The following is a 22353-nucleotide window of genomic DNA, read 5'->3' as shown; positions in this document are numbered from 1 at the left end:
AGATGGCTTGTTTCTGCTTCACAATACCTGAGGCCTCAGTTGAGGCGATTTGGACGGTTGGGAATAACGGGGCCAGCTCAACTGGGGCCATATAGCTGGGCTCTCTGTTCTGGATATTGGCTGGGTTCTTTTGTTCCCCTTCATATGGCATCTTCTGGGGCTGGAATGTTCAAGATGTCTTCTTTATTTACTTGTTTGGAATCCGTACTAGGATGCCAGGATGGCTAGAAGAGCTTTCTCCCTACTCTCCCCCTATCTCTCCTCCCCACCCCCACCGCCACCCACTTCACTCTCTCCAGATGACTAGCTTGGACGTCCACACAACATGGCAATCTTAGGGTGGTTCAACTTGTTACATGGTGGATGGCTTTCAAGTGGCCAGGGTGAAAGTTACTGGTCCTCTGAAGAATAGGCCTGGAGCATTACTTCTGTCATACTCTCTTGCTCAGCCCAGCTTTTGCCCATGCAAGGTCCACAGCTGTGGTTGCACAGGCAGATGACTAATAAGACCAGACTCAGGGTCATTCTGGCTCACAGTCCTGAACTGTCCCCCTTGAACCTCTCAGCCACATCTCCTACGTGGCTATCCATTTATTTATTTATTTATTTATTTATTTATTTATTTATTTATTAATTATTTTTAGACAAAGTCTGGCTCTGTCACCCAGGCTTGAGTGCTGTGGTGCGATCTTAGCTCACTGCAACCTCCGCCTCCCAGGTTCAACGATTCTCCTGCCTCTGCCCACCGGGTAGCTGGTATTACAGGTATCCACCAACACACCCGACTAATTTTTGTACTTTTGGTAGACACAGGGTTTCACCCTGTTGGCCAGGCTAATCTCAAACTTCTGACCTCAAGTGGTCCGCCACCATGGCCTCCCAAAGTGCTGGGAGTACAGGCGTGAGCCACCACATCTGGCCTGGTAACCCTTTTTTAGATCTCAAAGGTACTCTTAGTCAATAACAAATTACAGACTATCTCTATAATCTTTAGAAAGTACTAATTATTTTTTGTTTGTTTGTTTTTGTTTTGTTTTGTTTTGTTTTGCTCTTTCTTGGTGATATAATACTTTTTTTTTTGGCTTTGGTTTTAGAGTAAGTTCATATGTGCAGCCTTGTAAATGGTAACTTGTCCAAGGTAACAGTTTCTGCCAGGAGAGTTAAAGGGAATGTTGATTGTATTTATTTTACTATCTGTGTACTTCCTGAAAGAAGGGCAGTTTGATAAAATATTATTGTGAAGGTGCTCTGTTTGGGGCACTTATTTGCAAGTCTGCATTAGCTAATTCCCTCCAGACTTTTGGATTCATGTCATCTGGACCCACTGATTTGTGTATGTTCAGATTTTTCGAGTATTCCTTTACCTGCATTGACAGAGCATGTATTTGACAGAATAATATTAAAAAATATAAGATGGCAAGCAGATGGTCAGAGTCTTGACTGGAAAGAGATCTTGTTGAAAATGGTTTGTGAATGCAGACCATGCTTTTGTTTATAGGAATGTCCTTTTAAATATTTAGTTTGATCACCAGTGGAGGTCTTGAAAGAAAGAGCCCAATGCCTGCAAGAATATGTTAGTTGATATCCTCTACCTGAAATAATGGCTTCCTTAAAAAAAGTAAAAAAGGTAAAGAAGTTTTTTATACTCCTTGCTGCCAGATGTCTGTATTGCTACCAAAATCATGGAGGTGAAAAAACCTTTTCCTGATCCCCATGCCTGATGCAGCTCTTTTTTTTCAAAGAAGAAAGAAATGGAATTCAATCTAGTGAAAACAAGGGGAGGAAAAAGAAAAACCAAATGGAAAGACAAAGACTCATACCAAGCAGAATTTCCAAGGACCTCAAGTTTAGTTTCGTTGTGTTGGGAAAACACGTTGGAGAAAAATCTGGGCTCTGCACTGATACTTGAAATAAGAACACTAAGAACTGTTCTTTAAATAAGAACAGTTTCTTATTTGAAGAATAGAAAGACCAATTTAAAACTCTGGGCACACTGCACATGTTGCAGAGAGAAACTTGGTAGAATAATACTTGAGTTTTTTCTACAAAGACTTTTTTTTTTTTTCCCGTGGATGCCAGTGTCCTGATAACAGAAAAGAATGTAGATTGGTATTTTGGCAGTGACCCCTAGTACCTTTCATTATTCACACAGTCAATTCTAGAACCCTCTTGCCATTAGTTTCTGGCTGTCACTACTGAAAACACAAGTGGAGAGGAGTTTGTCCAATGCCATTAGAATGTCAGAACCAATACCCCGCTTTCCAGTGCTTGAATCCCCATTCCAATTGCTAAGACACAGGGACAGGGTGACATCAACAGAGCAAGCCTGGAAATTACTTATATCTATTAGCCACTATACGATGCTGAATATTTTGGAAAGGTTGAATATTTTGGGAGAGTGGACCTTCTATCTTTAAGACGCAGATACATTTAACCTTCATTGTCTTATACCAGGATACACACCCATGTACATAAGCACCTACCAGACTAATAGCCCTATGCAATTTTATGTCTTCAGGCATCTTTCTTCTGTTTCTTACAGCCTGCAGTATTTTTACTCATTTTTCTACATTTACTCTTCTTTTCTCTCCCTTTCTTTTATACACAACCAAGTTCTTTCTTTTACATTCTAGGCCATACCTCTAATAGGAGTTATGGCTAAGCCATTTTAGTGGTTAAAATGAAATCTTGTTTTAAATGTTACCACGTTGAAATGTTCAATAACTAATTCTCCAAAAAGACACTTTAAAAGATTGTTTTTCTTTGCATGGAATAAAGCAATTTATCATTATAAAGCTATGGGGTCTGGGAAATATGGCAGCAGCTTCATTTACCTGCTTCCAGATAAGACTGGTTTTGGCATCCGGATAAGTGGGTCTCTCATGGGAGAGGGAAGATTATTTCATACGAGATAGACCAGTGTGAATAAAATTAGTCAAATAGTAAGTGATTGACTAACGATTCATTAAAAAAACCAATTTGCCAAGAAAACAATTTTCAACATTATTGATTCACCAAGAACTTGTTGCTTTGTAGTTCTTGGCACAACCATTTGAAAAATTCCAAGCTTAAAACCATTGAGTATCTTCACACTCCCATTATATCAGTTCATGACTCACAGTCACAGGCATACAAGCCTCTCCTTATCCATGTATAAAAATATTCCTAGTCCATACTTGTAATGCAACTCCTCTCTCTCCCTGTCAAGAAAGAAAATCTGTAAATTATAGGAGGCAGGAAAAGCAAGAGATTGGTTTCACTTCACTATACTATTTAAAATTCACTATACTATTTAAAAATTCATTGAGATGGATGATATACCTGGTATCTGAATTTTTTTAAACCCAAGAAATTGTCTTTCTCCAAAGTAAGCTGTATATTGAGCGGCCTCACTGAAACAGACATTCCTGTTACTTTATTACTTGTCAGAACAAAATTATGAATCATTAAATGGGCAAATGAGTCATAGGGCCAATTCATCTATTGACAAATTGCTATTACCTGAAATCAACTTTGATGAATTCTTCTAGAACCATCATAAAGATTCTCTTTTAAACAATTCTGGAATGTATGCATTTTCTCTCCAGAATTTTTAAGTTCATTCATTTTTTTTTTACTATCAGTAAACATGCCAATGAGCTGATTTAAACAGTGAAGTTATTCATCAATATATACTTATTAGGTACCTAAGATAAAATATTTTGTTAGACACTTATAGGTGAAGAAAAGAAAGGAAATACTAATGAAATAGGTGATGAAAATTCTTCTCTTTGCTGACGCAGAAGACAAAATATTCATAAACTGGCTGACTTGAGAACAATTACAGAACATCCTATCAACAAGTTCACAATGGTGCCACTGTGTGATGTGCCGACAGCTCTGACCTCCTACTGGATCATGCCCATAATCCATTCCCAATGTCTATGCAGGAAATTCATCTTTTTTCCTTGAGCATGATATCTTTTTTTCCTTCCAAGGTAAAACTTTTTTCCCATTTTCAATATCATAAGATATTCTTCTCCCCAGGCAAATCATTTTAAACCTTACAGGTATTTTTACAGTTTTTGTTGTTTGACTCACATATGTCTGTTTTGATTTTAAATTCAATAGGAAAAAAATCTGAATGTAGAATACTTCATAACACAGAAAATACTTAAAAATATACCAAGTTAATATTTTAAAAATATATTTATGTACATACATGTGTAGATGATGATTTTAAACAATACATCAGGGATCAGATGTCTTTAAACATCTACTTTTGAAATCCTTCTGGTATTCAGAGAAAGCTTGGCCCAAGTTAAAAGACCAGGTGACTAACCAGTGAGCCAAATAAGATCTACAGAGAATACAGGAGGCTTAAAAAAAAAAAAACAAAAAAAAAAAAAAAACAAAAAAACAAGCCTGTAGTTACAAAAGATGAGTTTTCTAATTTAAATGCAGCCAAAGTTCCCAAGGATGCAAAAATGAACCCAGCCAGTGTCAGATCCCAAGGTTTTGGGCCTCTGACATTATACATAATTTTTCAGACATGCATCTTAATTACTAGGAAATACTTTAAAAAATAACCAAAACATTACAACAGGTCCTGAGGCATGGGAAGAAAGTCCAAAAACTGAGCAGCACAGTTCTCCAGGGTAGTGACCACATTTCCTCTATTGTTTCATATAGCGGGGTGCATAAGGTTGATGGGCAACAAATAAATTAATAAAACATTCATGACTGGAGGGAGTTTTCATAGAAGACACAAATAATATGTTACAAATACCGACAAGCAAAATGGTACAATTATGTAGTTTGATTCCTTTCAAATACTTGTTGATGTCAATATAACCAGACATGGCCCACTTCCACGTATTCAGCCTTAGCTGCCTTTAGAGACTGTTCAAAATTTAACTAATGCGCTGGATTCATAGTTTGCTATATTTGAGCATCAGCATAGTAAGAATTAACAAAACAGAAATGTCTGTTTTTAACATAGCCATTGCACTCCAAGATTTGTTACAAGTCCACATCTGCTATCCGGGTCCTACCTCATACACTTTATTTATGAGAAAAAATATATATAATGCTGAATTTTTAAATCCTTGAAATGCAGACTTGGAAGAGCCTTTAAAGATGTCCTAGTCCTGCCATCCAAGTCCAAATTCCTCCTCATTCAAGTCTAGACACAGAGATTCAAAGCTGGCCTGCAGCATCCATACATTTTTGGTCTGCCTAAAGCAAGGGTTGGCAAGCTATTCCTGTAAAGGGTCAGAAAGTAAATATTTTAGACTGTGTGGACCATACAGTCTTAGTTGCAACTACTTCTCTCTGCCTTTGTAGTATAAAAACAACCACAAACAACATGTAAACAAGTGAGCATGGCTGTGTTCCATTAAAACTCTATTTACAAAAACAGACAGTGGACAAAATTCAGCCAAACTCTGGTCTAAAGAATTTTCTGTCAAGCATGGAGCATCAAGATGGGTGGAAAAAATAGCCTAAATAATGCAAATAAAATACTCATGATGAATATCAGCAAAAACTATCTCTGACTTTTCAGTCCAAAGGACTCAGATTTTTTAAATAAATTGAGCTTCTTACTAAATACTTTTGTTGGGCCCTATTAAGTAAAGTTCACCTTCCTCTACTCCATCCCTCTAGCCAACCCAAAGTCGAGATAAAAGAGAGAAGCTGCCAGGCGTGTTGGCTCATACCTGTCATTCCCACACTTTAGAAGGCCAAGGAGGGTGGATCACTTGAGGTCAGGAGCTCGAGACCAGCCTGGTCAACATGGTGAAACCCCATTTCCACTAAAACTACAAAAATTAGCCAAGCATGGTGCTGCATGCTACTCAGGAGGCTGAGGCATGAGAATCATTGAAACCGGAGGCACAGGTCTCAGTGAGCCGAGAAGCTAAAACATCCAAGCAATCATTTACATGCATTCTGGATATTCTTAAGTGTGATGTTATTTTAAAACAAAATTAAATACACTCTGGTTGATAAGAAAAGAATGTTATAACTTTGTCCTAAGTGGATGGCACCCAATCACATGCAGATAGTAGAGGTGATCTGAGAACACTGGATCTGGAAGTAAAGGCAGTGCTCATATCCACATGGAAAATCACATGCGGAAGCTGATGTTGGAATGAGGGACAGCATGGCCTATTACAAAGCCCATGAGCTGTGGCATCAGAACCATCTGGATTTGGATTGTTTCTGCAATTTAGTAATTCTGAAACACTGGACATATTTCTTAATTTTCCTGAGCCTACAGAACGTCATATATAAAATGGAGATAATAATACTTATTTCTCAGGATTGTTAGGAGGGCCACATTAGGTAAGTCCTGCAAAGTACCTAGCACAGTGCCTGGCACATAAGAAACACTGACATTCTATACAGAAAGAATAATGACTGCTCTGTTATAAAACTTAGCCAACTCACCACTATTTGGAAAAATCTGCAACCTGGGACAAAAAAAAAAAAAAAAAAATACCACTAACTTTTATCTGTAAAATGGCTTGCTTCTATATTTCCTGAGGAAAATGTCAATTGCTTTCACCTTGCTAAGTAATAGTTACATCAAGAGCTTAGAGAAAGGCATTGAACTTAGCACAGAAGTTACCTGTTTCTCTCACTTTTACTTTTCCTACAAATCTTTGGCTATTCAATGAGGTTTGGAATTAGCCAGAGTTAGCCATTGAAGTTTCCTTTCAGGTGAGAACTCATGACTCAGTAAATAGAGATTCCAGAATGTTGTATGCTAACCAGGTCTTCAAGTGATCAGCAATGAGAGGAAAGTCTTACTTGTTTTCCTTTGAAGGCAGCCCTAAGACCACCCAGGAGCTTATGACGCTCGAGAAAGTAACAGCATGTTTATGTAGGAATCTGAGCTGCATAGAACATGGAACACCTGTACTCTGTGGTCTTCACAGACCCAATTAGCTTCTGGAAGGAATTCAGGGTAGAAATCCTTAATGGGATGCCCCAGAAAGTGCCTCAGTTCTGAACAGCGAAATAATTTCTCCAGCTCTGCCTGCTGTGCGTAAAATATATTCACTAAAAACTACTTAGTTACCCAAGGAATACCATATAAGAATCTTTAACATTCAGAAAGGAGACTTGACTTATTTATAATGAGAACTTACAGTGTTGTTACAGGAAACTGATTCGGAGCTTAATTGGAGACTTTCAAAATCCAGAGCCATTCAAATAGGGAATCGGCTGTCCTGTTAGGTAGCAAATTCTCCATGATGGAAGTGATGATCTATCAGAGGTATTGTGGAAAGTATCTCTGTAATGGAAGGAAGGAAGAAAGATTTGCCTAAATTGTTTTATTGTTATATATTTATTTAGCAAGCATTTTTGAGCATCTGATGTGATCTGGTACTTTTGAAGTTCTGGCACATTGATAAGGGTTAAGAATATAAAGGAAAACATAATGATATTTTTGCCCTTAAAGGACTTAAATATGAGTAGGAAGATAGACAGGATAGCCAATGAAGACTGTAGAGCAGAGATGCTACTCTAAGGAGATGCACAAAGGTAGAGCACCTCACCTAGCAGGTAATGATCAGAGAAGGGTTCCTGGAAGAGCCAACACTGAACCTCAAGGGGTTAAGTAACATAAGTTCGTCAGATGGAAGAAGGAAACAAGAAGCCATTCCAGGAGAAAGAAACGACATAAACAAAGGCAAAAGAGGGTCATAGAGATGAAATAATGCTTCAGCCAGTCTACAGGATGTCATTAGTGGTGGATCCCAGAGCTCTGTCATCAACCTGTCCCATTCATTTTTGTAAAAAAAGTTGTGTGTACAGGGTCCCTAACAAAAATTGTGAATATGAGTCTGAGATAATACATAACGCATTGAAATAGCAAAATTAAGACCCCAAAGAGGACACAGGAGGAATTTAAGAAATAATTGTTGAATTCGTAACTCTTGACAGGGTGATTAGATGGGTGCAGAAATACAGTATACGGGAGAATCGGGCAAATAAAAACCCATGTAAAGAAAGATTTAGTAATCCAAGGTAAATAAGGCAAAGCTGTTAACATGTTAATCTTGGTGATGAGTTCATGAATGTCTGCTATTTCATTTTCTGCACGTTTAAATAGTTCAAAGCACTTGGGATTTTGATAACTATAATACCACAGTAGGATTTTGTTGCCAAAATTCAAATGCAATTTTTGGCTGGCGTAAGGGAAGTCAGAATTCAGAAGGAAAGATGTGTCCGTCTCCTCTATTCCATGCTGACCCCATCCCATGTGCACAGTCTGAACAGTCCAGGAATTTATACTTATGGGCACATGTTCAGCTCTGTTCCGAGAAGAAATACAAGTGAGTAGGGGCTCAAAACTATGTTCTATGAGAAACATTTGAAGGAATGATGGTGCTTCATGTGGAGCTGACTCGAGAATTCTAATCACTGTCTTCAAAATGCTTTCCTGGAGATGACATGAGACTTGCTATACGGAGCTCTAGAGGACAGGCCTACAGTGGTGTATGTCATAAGTGTGTTTAATGGACACTCATTCAATTGGATGAGCCCTGCAAAAATAATCCTATTTTTAGAGAAAAATACAAGTAAGTAGTGTGGGTGGCTCCTTCAGTCATTCTGCTTAATGAGTGTATATGTGCCCCAGAATGAGCAGGAGCCAGGAAGCATGAGCTCTCCCATCTCAGGTCCATTTTGCCTCTCAGAACATAAGTATCTCCCCAGTCTGAGTGTAATTCTAGCTTTGTAAAATTCATATTTTTTAAAATGCCTTCATCTCCATTATGCAAACCAACTACATTTTCTGCTTTTCAACCAAAGAAACAGTCATCAGTTCCAACATGACAGGAATGCTGGCTAACAAATCATAGGCTAATAATGGCTGGGTTGCTTTCCTGAGGAACTTTCAAGACCATGTTTGGCCATATTCAATTGCTGCCTCATGTGGCTTTAGAACCAAACCTCCTGCAAAAGATACAACTTCACAATAAAACCAACTGTTAAAATTGCAGGGAGAACGGTTTTAGCTTAACCCAAGGAAGAATCCTTTAACACCTAACTTCTTTGAGAAATTAAGAGGATTTTCTCTGATATCAAAGATATTTAAACAGAAACTAGATGATATTTTTTCTTTGCAGATGGGACTCAGGGATTTGACAAGAGAGGTTAATCAGACCCAAACTAGTTGATCTCTTATAATCTTGAGGTTCTAAAATTCTGTGAGGCAGCTTTTCCGTGCTACCTACAGAGGAGTCCATACGATGTTGTTCTTAATTTCAGGTTCCTGTCATAACTTAAAGAGAAACTTTCACAATGTCTGGAGCCCTTGATATCCTGCAAATGAAGGAGGAGGATGTCCTTAATTTCCTTGCAGTAGGAACCCACTTAGGTGGCACCAACTTTGACTTCCAAATGGAACAGTACATCTATAAAAGGAAAAGTGATGGCATCTACAGCATAAATCTGAAGAGGACTTGGGAGAAGCTTCGGCTGGCAATTCATGCCATTGTTGTTATTGAAAACCCTGCTGATGTCAGTGTCATATCTCCCAGGAATACTGGCCAGAAGGCCATGCTGAAGTTTGCTGCTGCCACTGGAGCCACTCCAATTGCTGACTGCTTCACTCCTTGAATCTTCCTAACCAGATACAGGCAGACTACTGGGAGCCACAGCTTCTTGTGATTTCTGACCCCAGGACTGACCACCAGTCTCTCAGAGGGGCATCTTGTGTTAACCCACCTGCCATTGCTTTGTGCAACATAGATTCTCCTCTACGTCATGTGGACATTGCCATCACATGCAACAACAAGGGAGCTCCCTCAGTGGGTCAGATGTGGTGGATGCTGGCCTGGGAAGTTCTGCCCATGGGCGGCACCATTTCCTGCAACACCCATGGGAGGTCATGTCTAATCTCTACTTCTACAGAGATCCTGAAGAGATTGAAAAAGAAGAGCAGGCTGCTGCTGAAAAGGCTGTGACCAAGAAGGAATTTCACGGTAAATGGACTGTTCCAGCTCCTGAGTTTACTGCTACTCAGTCTGAAGTTGCAGACTGGTCTGAAGACATGCAGGTACCCTCTGTGCCTATTCAGCAGTTCTTACTGAAGACTGGAGCGCTCAGCCTGCCACGGAAGACTGGTCCACAGCTCCCACTGCTCAGGCCACTGAATGGGTAGGAGCAACCACTGAATGGTCTTAAGCTGTTCTTGCACGGACTCTTAAGCAACATGAAAATAAGGTTGACAGAAAATAAACATCAGTTTCTAAAAAATAAAGAATAAAATTCTGTGATGCAAAGACCAGAGTCATCCTAAATCGATGGCATAGCTCATATCACATTGTTGCTCTTTCCATCCTTCTTTCTTTAGATTTCTCATTTTCTGATCTTTTGAAAACAACTTGCTCTGTCAAGAAGCATTTTCCAATTTATCTCTGTTCTAATGTGATAGATGGTGGAGTACTGTAGGTACCCAGGAATGGTGACTATTGCTGCATTATTAATGATAGCTCCATTAGATTTTAACTTCTTTTTTCTTCGTTCACAGCACTCATTTTGCAGGGAACTTTTACTTTTTCCTGTGGCTAAATCTTAGGAACTCAAGATCCCAGTTTAGATGGCTTCTTTAAAAGTGGATGTTTAAACGTATGAAATTATTAGGGCCAACAGCAAACTCCCAGTAGAAGGGGAGAGCTCAGAGGTGGAATTACCTATTGGTGAATAAGAAAAATCCAAAACTTAGTGGCTTACAATACATCTTTTTCTCCATCTCACAGATCTGCAATTTGGGCAAGGCTCAGCAGGGACAGCTCAGCTCAGATGTTGAGAATGACTTCTGGAACCTGGAATCATCGGATGGTTACTCCCACACAGTAACCTTCAGATGACTCCAAGCTCCAGGCTGACCAGAGGGACCACAGCTGAGGTCATCAGCTGGAACACCGACATGTGGTCTCTCTCTTGGCTGCTTGGCTTCCTCACAGCATGGTGACAGGGTCCTAAGAGCAGCTGTCTTAAGAGAGCCAGGTAGAAACTAGATCTTTCTTTGTGGCCTAGCCTTAGAAGTCACATAGTGTCACTTCCACCATAGTCAAAGGCCCTCTCAGGTTTACGAGAAGAGTGTCAACATCAAGTTTAAGAAGAGTACGTATGATGGGATATCTACTGCAGCCACCTTGTGAAGTACAATCAACCATGAAATGGATGATTCATTTGGAAACAAGAAGACTGGGAACCTTCTCAGTTTGATTATTTGCATTCTGTGTTTAGAAAAAAATTGCATGTGTTTCATCTCCTTTGTTTTGACATTAATCTTGAATGCATGGTTTCAAAAGTCTATAGATTTTTTCAGGTGACTTGGTTACTTGATTAAAATAGATGTAGGGAAGGTAAAACAAGTGCCTGAATTTAAGGTAAAGAAAGCCATGTGCAGACATAAATTTGATGAATAGTTTGCTATGGCTACATTAATTGACAGCATTGCTGTCAACACTAGTCTTGTAAAAGGCCTCCTTTCTTCCACTTGTGCAGACAGTTGGACATATGCTGGAGTTCTGTACTCAGAGCACAGCAGACATGCCACAATCACAAAATGCAAGAATTAGCACAGGGGACTAGAGAAAGGACGATTCTGGCTAGTCTGCCCTCACCTTTCTACTCCGTTTCTTAAACTTCTGTCACCGCCGCACCCCAAACTACCTAGCCAATAAAATAAGAGATCCAACACAAACCAAAAATTTACTATTTAATTAAAGCATTTAAACATTGTTTTAAATCCCAGTATAGTTTTAAGTGATGAGTGGGCTCGTTGCAATGTGCACATGCGTGTATGTATGCATGTAAATGGCTGATTGTTCTGAAACTTTGCAAGGATCTGCCAAGGACTAAATTTTTTAAAATTCTACATTTGGAGGCTTCCAGATGAATGGTTTCCTCTGGTTCACTCAAGCAAAAGAAAGGAAGGAAAGAGAAGAAGAAGGAAGGGAAAGAGGGAGGAATGAATAAGAGGACACAGGGGGAAGCATTCCCCTGGGATTTTGACATTGCATTCCCCCTACGTAGATACATTGCTACTGTTCATTTCCAGTGTTTCTCCAAATAAAAGTCATAAATGTGGTGAATGTCATGACATGCATGTGATTCTGTAGCATCACAAAGGCCAAAAACACTAACTCATAATATGTTCATACGACTTTTTCTTTGGAAGCCATCCTGAATCTTACAAACTACAGTGAGCAACAATAATTTTTCTTATAAGCAAGAAGCACATAACTCCTGCTTATTCTTCAAAAATGGTGGAGAAATAAGTTCAATGAAATAATGACAGCTGAAACAGCATCTCTAAAGCAAAGGTTATGCTAGTAGGCTATTCTAGAACTGTTTTTCCTCTTCTTCTCTTCGTTCCTTACCACAAGAGAACAAAACACTCCTTGACCTCCCTTAATCCCCAAGCCCATCTTTCTTCACCACTGGTGAATAATTTGCTCTTCTGAGTACCTGCTGTGGAACTCAGGTGGTGGGTTCAATGGGCTTGGCAATGAGACAGGATTTACTGAACTCATCCATGCTTGAGTTTAGTAAATCCACTGGTTGAATCACCCAGGTTGAGATTTATTGATTTAAAATTCCCTAAAAACACACTGCAAAACATTCCTAATCCCTAAGATGGCATCTATACTCTCTTTTGGAGCTCAAAGGTTCAAGAGAAGTTTGTGGATGATAAGAGAGCATTAAGTTTCCCGTCAGAAATGTTTGGGAAGATAGATAGTTGTTTTTTTTTTTTTTCCACGCTGGATTAAGGGTCAGGAGAATGCATACATTTAGTATAAAAAGGAAGGGAGTTTCCTCTCAACGGTAGTATCACAGCTCAAAATCCCAGTGGTCAGCTGGAGCCAGACCAAACACACCTTGGGAAACAGGGACTTTAATCTGTCTGGCTTATGGGTGTAAGATGATTCTTTGGAGGCCAAGGGACAATGAGGTAACCAGGAACGAAGAGGAATGAAGGGGATTTGAGAACAGAGGGGGAGAACCGATAAAATGAATAAGAATTATGGGTTTCTGTCTGCTCAGAATAAACAAGGGGTTTCTGGTGAGACAGAGTCAAGCACAGAAGAACCTAAAAGATCAGGTGACATATAAGGCAGGATAGGAAAGGCTGTACTTACCTTTGTTATAATGTAAGGATTTACTTTATAAGGTGCTAGGTCTGATACCAGGGAGTTGAGGAATTCTCAACAGGACATTCCAATGTGAGCTGCATCCGTCTAGGGAGATTTGCTATCAGTACCAGCAAGTATCCCCCAAAATAAACATAACCCAGGGTGGTCTCTGGGCACCCGCCCCCTTCTCCCTCCTGAGAGTTGGGGGCTTCTGATAGCTGGCATTCCTCCCAGCTAAGAGTCATGTGTCCCTGCCACCCTGGCAAATTTACAAGTGAGCTGTGGCAAATTTACAAATTTACAAGAGTACTGCAGAGCTGGGAAAACACTGGCCTAGTGGGATGGCTGAAAGTTCTCCTGTTTCTTCCCTAGAAAGAGCATGTCCTTTCTCTTTTAGAGGGTTCTCTTATTTTTCAATTCTGTTCAGACACTCAAAACAGCCCCCTTTTCCTAAGCCCGGTCAAAACTAGCCAGTTCTAGCAAAACTTGTGTTTTCAAAATAAAGTTGTGGCACAAATTCAGAAAATTAGCTCCTTTGACAGTTGGTTCTCATTAAAATCTTACCTTAAGGATTTAAAACCTGGTTGCACAGCACACACACACACACACCCACCACCAAAGCATTGCAGAAATCTATTAAAGCCTCGGATGCCTGACATCATTTTACATAAAGACGAACACTCTGTGTTTTACATAAGCCCTGAAAGTTAGAAGTTTGTCTGTGTAAGAAAGTGATGATTAAGATCTTCAGTAAAGCAAAGGTTGTGTATGTATTAGGGAGAAGAGGGACATTGCCACAGCTTGTCTCTGAAAATCCAGCTGTTAAAGTAAAGTCAAGCCATTACAGAAAGCACGAAGAGTTCACAAACAAATCGAATCCTCCAAATCAAAATCACAGGGGCTGTGACACACCCAAAAGGAGGGGCAGTTTAGATGTTTCACAGCAAAATAAAAGTTCCATGCGAACCAGCTTTCAAGGGGAAGCATGGCGTTGCCATTTCAGACGTAGGGGGCTCTGCGGAAGGTGTTTTTGTTTCTCAGTAACTCTGCCACTATATCTCTCTCACACACATGTTGGGTTCATCTGCACTTGATGCTGAAAGGGTGAGGACAGAATTCCTGGGACAGCACTACCGAGAGATGTTTCTATTCAAACACCATAGAGAAGGTAAGAAGGCCAGATCTCCTAAGCGCAAAGAGAAAAAAGAGAAGAGAATTAGGAAATGAATGCGGTTCAGAGACCAGTCTGGCTTATCTCAGTGGTGCTCCCCCATGATGATATGATCCAAATAGCATCATTTAGACGTCTGGGTCCAACTCATCCCAGGTGATGCCTTGAGAATTCAATTCTTGATAACCCAGATAATACATTCAACTCTTGATAATCCAGAATTTTTTTCAGGTAGTATGTTTCACCATAACTTTGTTGGATTGGCTTTTTCTTTTTTCTACATGATATGGATGTATTTTAGTCAAAAGTTTTCAATCTGTTTAGTTTCAAGGCTAAGAAAAACAGCAGCTCCAACTTGGTCATTATGTCTCTTGAAAGTATTTGCTTCTTAGCCACTTCTTTTCTCCTGTATCTGACAAAAATTTCAGAGCTAACGGTTCTGCTAGAGGAGGCTTGAAAGATATTGGTAAAAGATTTCCCCTAGACTGAACTCTGAGTGGTGAGTGTATTTATTTGTAAAATGCACCTTGTCTATCTTCAAAGTCTTGTGGAAACTAATGATTTGATGTTGGTTTCCTTTATTTCCTTTGTCTCCAACCATTACACCAAATAAGTATAAAATTTAGTATTTATTTACATGGTCTCAGGAATAGGATCAGTTCTTAAAACCTTGGAATGACTTAAATGCCCATTCAGCTGATAGAATGAGAGGGGGAGTAAGTTAAATTTTTAGGTCCCCAAATTTTCTATTCACTCCAGACTCCATGAAATCCCAGAATCTCACCTTTCCCAAATATGTAGACATTTTAATTTACCTTTCATCTTAGGTCAGTTGTGACACTTCCACAATGTACCAAAAATTCTGGTATTTCCTGACCAAGAATTTCTATGTAGAAGGATAAACATGTGGAAAAGAGGTAAAAACAACTGGGCGCATTGGCTCACACCAGCAATCCCAGCACTACGGGAGGTTGAGGTGGGTGGATCACGAGGTTAGGAGTTCGAGACCAGCCTGGGCAACATGGTGAAACCCCATCTCTACTAAAAATACAAAAATTAGCTGGATGTGGTGGCATACGCCTGTAGTCCCAGCTACTCGGGAGGCTGAGGCAGAAGAATCACTTGAACCCAGGAGGCAGAGGTTGCAGTGAGCTGAGATCACGTCACTGCACTCCAGCCTGGGTGACAGAGACAGACTCTGTCTCAAAAAAAAAAAAAAAAAAAAAAAAAAAAAAAGTATGAAACTTGAGCCACTTTTCTCTTTCTGTACTGACTATGGTTCTGTGAGGAAAACAGCAATTTCTTATAGCAGTTGGTAGATCAACAGGCACCGTTGATTTTCGTTTTCTTTTTTTTTACTTTTTCTTTTTTTTTTTTTTTTTTTTTGGCGGAGTTTCCCTCTGTCGCCCAGGCTGGAGTGCAATGGGGCAATCTCCGCTCACTGCAACCTCCACCTCCCGGGTGCAAGCGATTCTCCTGCCTCAGCCTCACAAGTAGCTGGGACTGCAAGTGCGTGCCACCACACCTGGCTAATGTTTTTGTACTTTTAGTAAGGACAGGGTTTTGCCACATTGGCCAGGCTGGTCTCGAACTCCTGACCTCAGGTGATCCACCTGCCTCGACCTCCCAAGGTGCTGGGATTACAGGTGTGAGCCACCCGCACCCTGCCTGATTTTAGTTTTCAAGTCTTCATTTGAGACTGTGCACAATGGCTCACACCTATAATCCCAACACTTTGTGAGGCCAAGGTGGGAGGATTCCTTGAGCCCAGGAGTTTGAGACCAGCCTGGGCAATACAAGGAAATATTGTCTCTACAAAACATTTTGAAAATTAGCTGGGCTTGGTGGCACGTAACCATGGTCCCAGCTACTCCAGAGGCTGAAGCAGGAGGATCCCTTGAGCTCAGGAGGCCCAGGCCACAGTGAGCTGTGACGGTGCCATTGCAATCTAGTCTGGTTGACAGAGCAAGACCCCATCTCCTAAATAAATTAATTTATTCATTTGCACAGGCTGTGAGAGTTTATTTTTTTCCTTAGAGGTGACTCTGCTAAGCAATAAATCCGGGCTTATATAGGTATATTTCAGATGATGTTAAAAAATCACATGACCTGGTTGCAGACAAGGTTAAGGCCTCCCTTCTTTAAAGATTTTCTCTCCTGAAATCAACACATTCAACCTTCTCCTCCAATGAAATGTTATTGCCTTGCATGTCTCATTTACACCATCCAAAGACAACTGATGACAGGTGACAAGACTACTTCAGAAGTAGCTTCCTTTTTTGTGAGTTGACTTTCCTATATCCCAGGTGACTTAAATGTATTTTTGCCCTTCTTTGGAACAACCACTTTGCTTCAGCTGATACCACCAATCCCTCCAATAATAAGTCAACAAATATTTATTGAGAACTCAAGTTAAAAATAACAGCGAATGTTCAGTATACTGAACATTTACTATATTCCAGACATGGTTCTAAGAGTGTTACATACATTTTTAATATCCAATTCTCACTACACCTCTGTGACATAGTTTTGTTATCTATTTACAAGTAAAGAAACTGAAAAACCCAAGAGGTTAAGTAACTTCCCCCAGCAGCTTGCTAGTAAACGGCCAACAGAGGCTTTGAACCCAGGCAGTCTGATTTCAGAGCAGCAACATTTAATCCCGATCCATATTACCTACAGCCCCACACAGATAATCCATAAAAATACAGAAGAAAATAAGGGGCCAGGCGCAGTGGCCCATGCCTGTAATCCCACCACTTTGGGAGGTCAAGGCAGGAGGATCACTTGAGGTCAGAGGTTCAAGACCAGTCTGGCCAACATGGTGAATCCCATCTCTACTAAAAATACAAAAATTAGCTGGGCATGGTGGCGCATCCCTGTAGTCCCAGCTACTCAGGAGGCTGAAGTGAGGGGATCCCTTGAACTAGTGAGGGGAAGGTTGCAGTGGGCCAAGATCATGCCACTGCACTCCAACCTGGGTGATGGAATGAGACTCCATCTCAATTAAAGAAAAAAAAAAAAAGAAAGAAAAGGCATGATCATCCCTACCCTTTTCGCTTCCTCCTTCCTGCCCACTTCCACATGGGTCAGGTTCCTAATGATATTACGCCCATTCTGCCACCTTTGCTAGTGCTGGTCCCCTGTTCTGATGTGTCACCTCTATGCAGATCTGACTCCTCTTCAAGCATACTTTCATCTCTCCTCCAACCTATCTCCCTTTCAGCTTTCCCTGTGGAAGGCTCCAGCTTATCTCTGTCCCTTCTTTCTTTGACCTTATTACACCTAATCAAACACTACAGTGACACTGTAAGATCCTTGAGGTAGGGTTTCATACATGATTCTTCATTTATATTCTCTAGGTTAGACAGAGCCACCAAGTTGCTTCTATAAGACACCCTCAAATCCACTTCCAGGATCTTAGAAGTTTGCTTACTATTTTGCTGCCCACAATTGTTCTTATTTTCTTCCTTTTCCTCACTCATTTCCTCTTTTCTCCATTTTATAAAAGTAATCTCTACTCATTTTCAGCCTCCATTGTATCTGAGGAGAGATCAGCCGTGGTTTACATCATCATTCCCCTGTGTATAGTTTTTCTTTTTTCCTTTGACTGTTCATAGACGTTTCTCTTTGTCTTTGGTTTTTAGCAGTTTGACTAGGATGTGCTAAAATGTGGTTTTGCTGGTATTTATTCTGTTTGTGGTGTGCAGATCTTTTTGGATTTTTTAGTCAATTTTAGGGGTTTGCTTTCATGTTTTTTAATCAAATTTGGGAAAATCCGGGTTATTATTTTTCTCAAAATTTTTTTTCTGCTCCATTCTTTTTCTTTTCTCTTTCCGACAGTCCAACATATATGTTACGCTGCTTGGCATTTTGCGAGTACTCACAGAAGCCCTGTTCATTTTTTAAAAAATTGTTGTTTCTCTTCGTATTACAGAATAAATAGCTTCTATTCATCTGAACCTTTGTTCTGTAGCCTCCAATTTGCTGTTAAGCCCATCCAATGAACGTTTCATTTCAGATATTACAGTTTTCAGTTCTAGAATTTCCATTTGTTTCTTCACTTATTACCATTTCTCTGTTGAAAATTCCCATCTATTCACTCATTATGTCTATCATTTCCTGAAGTCCTTGAATGTATTTTTAGCAGCTGCTACTAAGTCTCTGTCATTTAATTCTAACATCTGTGTCATCTCAGTATTTACTCCTATTGACTACTTTTTTTCTTTGATTTTGGGTCACATTTTCCTACTTCTTTGTGTACTTTGAATGCTTAGTAATTTTTTTTTTTTTTTTTTTTTTTTTTTTTTGAGATGGAGTTTCACTCTTGTTGCCCAGGCTGGAGTGCAGTGGCATGATCTCGGCTCACTGCAACATCCACCTCCTGGGTTCAAGCAATTTTCCTGCCTCAGCCTCCCAAGTAGCTGGATTACAGGCACCTGCCACCCTGCCCAGCTAATTTTTTTGTATTTTTTTTTTTAGTAGAGACAGGGTTTCACCATGTTGGCCAGGCTTGTTTTGAACTCCTTTACACGGTAGACAATTTGCATGATCAGTTGTGGGGAGACTGGAGTAGGTTGTCTTCTTTTAAAGTTGACTATATGCTTATTTTAAAGTATATTTGAGAGGTGGGAGGATCATTTAAGCCCAGGAGTTTGAGACCTGCCTGGGCAACAAAGGGAGGAAAAATATCTAACTCAAAATAATAATAAATAAATAAAGTACAATCGAAAACATGGAGGGAAAGTAATTATCAATTCATTCATAAGCAAATGTAGCCATTTTTTAAAATCCCTATTTATTTTAGTCAATCTGGACTGCTATAACAAAAATACCATAGGCTGGGTGGCTTAAACAACAAATATTTACCTCTCACAGTTCTAGAGGCTGGAAGTTCAAGATCAGGGTGCTTCATGATTGGGTTCTTGGTGAGTCCCTTCTTCCTGGTTTGCAGACAGCTGTATTTTTGCTGTGTCCTCACATGGCAGAGATTGCAAGTGCTAGTCTTTTCTCTTCTTATAAGTATACTAATCCTATTATGAGGACTCCATCTTCGTGATCTTATTTAAACTTAAATACCTGCCAAAGACACCATGTCTTACTACCATTCTACTGGGGGTTAAAGTTTCAACATACGAATTTTGGGAGATTACAAACATGCAGTCCATAACACTATTCATCCAGCTGTGTCCTCCATTCTTCTAAATTCACTCTCCAGAGTTGGTTTCTTTATGTTGCTAGGAACTTGCTCAAAGTGGAACTTAAGTTACTTGTTAAAAGATGAACAAATGAGTTGTAATAGTAAATTGCAGAGACTTAAAAAGGAGATAAAATTTGGGGAAACTGAAAAGGTGGGAAGTTCATGTCAAGCATACGGGACATATATACAACAAGTGGTTCATATCTTCTTGGAAATTATCTTATTTTATCCCTTTTCATTATCCTAAATTTGTATTACCTTGCCAGCACTGTTAGCAACATACAAAAAGGATATAGTATATTTATAATCTACCTTTCATACATTTCTCTCCATTTTAGTCATCTAAACTGCTGCCAATTAATGCCTTACTTACTCCAGGATCTGACCCAAATATTTTGCATTCAGGGATCCAGTCACGGCACTTGAAATAAATAGATAGATAGATGGTGAACCCTGATGTCTACCCTTCAGCCTAATTCCATGTTCCTCCTGCCCTGCTGCAGCATCGTTGTCTGTCTGCTTGATTTGTGTGCACTGTGATGTCTTAGAAAGGTAAACGCTGAATGTCCAGTTCTGTGAGCAGTGGGTCACAGCAAGAAGGACTCAATTCAAGTAATCTGAAGTAGCAGCCCTGGTATAGAGGCAACTTCTTGAGTCCAATTTTATAATTCCTCCTTTTCACTATGCCTATTTTTAGTTCTCCCACCCCCATTTTTTAAATTATTATTATTAAAGGGAAACAGGGCCTGCAAGTCAAAAGCCCGAAAGTCCTATAGTACATCTTGGGACTTTTTTTTTTTGTTTTTTTGTTTGAGACGGAGTCTCGCTCTGTCGCCTGCCCAGGCTGGAGTGCAGTGGCGCGATCTCGGCTCACTGCAAGCTCCGCCTCCCGGGTTCACGCCATTCGCCTGGCTCAGCCTCCCAAGTATCTGGTACTACAGGGGCTCACCACCATGCCAGCTAATTCTTTTTGTATTTTTTAGTAGAGACGAGGTTTCACCGTGTTAACCAGGATGGTCTCGATCTCCTGACCTTGTGATCCGCCCGCCTCGGCCTCCCAAAGTGCTGGGATTACAAGCGTGAGCCACCGCGCCCCCCACATCTTGGGCTCTTTTAAGTCTTCAGGCCTCTGTGCCTTCTGGGAGGTGGAATGGGAGTGGCTAAAACATGAGATTAGACCAGATATTTGGTTTTAACGTTTTAAATACTGGGTCATGTTTTATGGAAGATGCTTTGTTAACTACCCACTATTAGCCTTTCTTCCTCACTAACAGAACCCTCTTTGCCTTGTGCTGGCAATGCGTCCCATTCACTGGCTCCTAACTGTGAAGGTCATTTGCACCTCCTTGGATGCTAGGAGTGGCCATTTACCCAATTCTGGCCAATAACATTATAAGAAGTCTGCTGTGATGGGGTGTTGTGGGAACATTTTTGCTTTCATAAGGGATAGTCATGCTGGCATTGTTCCTTCCTTCTCCCCTTCATTCAATATGGATGTGTCAGGAGCAGCAGCAACTCTGTCACAGGAAGGAAAAGGTCAGAGCTTAGCGAAGAATCCAGAGAGTCTGTCCCAGCTGCAGTCTCCTCAGGTTTCTTATGAATTGGAACAACAACAACAAAAAAAGTGTGTTTAAGCTACTGGTCATCAGGTTTTATGTGCTTGTTCTTTTTTGTTTCTCTGCTTCTTGTAGCTGAAGCATTCTTCAGTGATAGGTTTTGGGAAAGTTTTTCTTTGTTAACTAGTAGGAATAATACTGACCCATAATAAATTAAAAGGTCAGTGGAAGAGAATACAGTTTAACATAAGAATTACCTGTTTTGATTTACCTATAGCCTATGGTTGACAGAAGGCTGTTGTTGCTTTAGAGTTATTTACTGTATTCTATATTTTTCTTCTTCAGCATTTTTTTGGTAGTACACTTCGTTCACTCATTCATTCATGCACGCGTTCAACAAATGTTGCACCCCAGCTATTTTGCTTGCACTAGGGTGTATACTAGGGATACAAAAATGAATAAGAAAATTATTTCATCCTCGTGAAGCTCATTCTGGTAGAGGACGCATGCTAGGAAAGAAGCATGAGTAGCAGGTGAGGGAAGAAAAAATGCAAACCAAGGAGAGAGGCCTGCAAACACAAGGTTCAGAGAGCTGGGATATGGTGGTGGTTTTTGAATAAGAAGTTCAGCACAGAGCATGTGGGATTGAGAGGTTTGAGATAAAGGTGAAAATACAGAGCAGAGCTGGATATAAAACCCTTGTGGTCCAAGCTTTATAATTTGGTGCAGCCTGTAGGCAATAAATAAATAAACTTTTTCAGGTTTTGTCACATTTTAAAGTGTTTTAGTTGACATGATCAGATTTCCTTTGTAGGAAAATTGATGGCAGTTTAGAGGACTCACTAAAGTGGAAAGAAACCCATTTAAGGAGAACATTTCCACCGTGACAAGAAAGTTCTATTGAACAATACTGGTTTAGAGAATTTTAAAAGCCTTGAATAAGTAAAATTCAGGGAAAAAGTAAAATTCAAGGAAAAAGTAAATTACAGTGATGTACCATCCACTTCATATCCATGAAACTGGGGGAAAAATGGAAAAGTCTGTTAATACCAAGTGTTGCTGGGGATGACGAGAAAGCAGGTGGCTGACATACTGCTAACAGAGTGAACTGTTACAACCACTTGGAAGAATAGTTTGGTGATTGATATCTAGTAAAGATGAAAGTATGTAACCCTGCAACCCAGCAATTTCATTTTTAGGGACAAAAGTAAGAGAAACACTCTCATCTGCAAACAAGGGGACCACCATCACAAAGATGTCACTACATTATTTTTAGTAGAAAAT

At 40.0% G+C, this 22353-nt stretch overlaps 1 pseudogene; it reads left to right on the top strand.

Annotated features, from left to right (window-relative positions):
* Positions 1-829: 829 nt before the first annotated feature.
* Positions 830-15323, top strand: LOC110740702 (annotated as a pseudogene).
* The last annotated feature ends 7030 nt before the right edge of the window (positions 15324-22353 follow it).

The sequence above is a fragment of the Papio anubis genome, chromosome 9 (genome assembly GCF_008728515.1).
Source record: "Papio anubis isolate 15944 chromosome 9, Panubis1.0, whole genome shotgun sequence".
NCBI classification, from domain to species: domain Eukaryota; kingdom Metazoa; phylum Chordata; class Mammalia; order Primates; family Cercopithecidae; genus Papio; species Papio anubis.
Note: the sequence above shows the minus strand (reverse complement) of the source record. Positions and strands in the feature narration are given on the sequence as shown.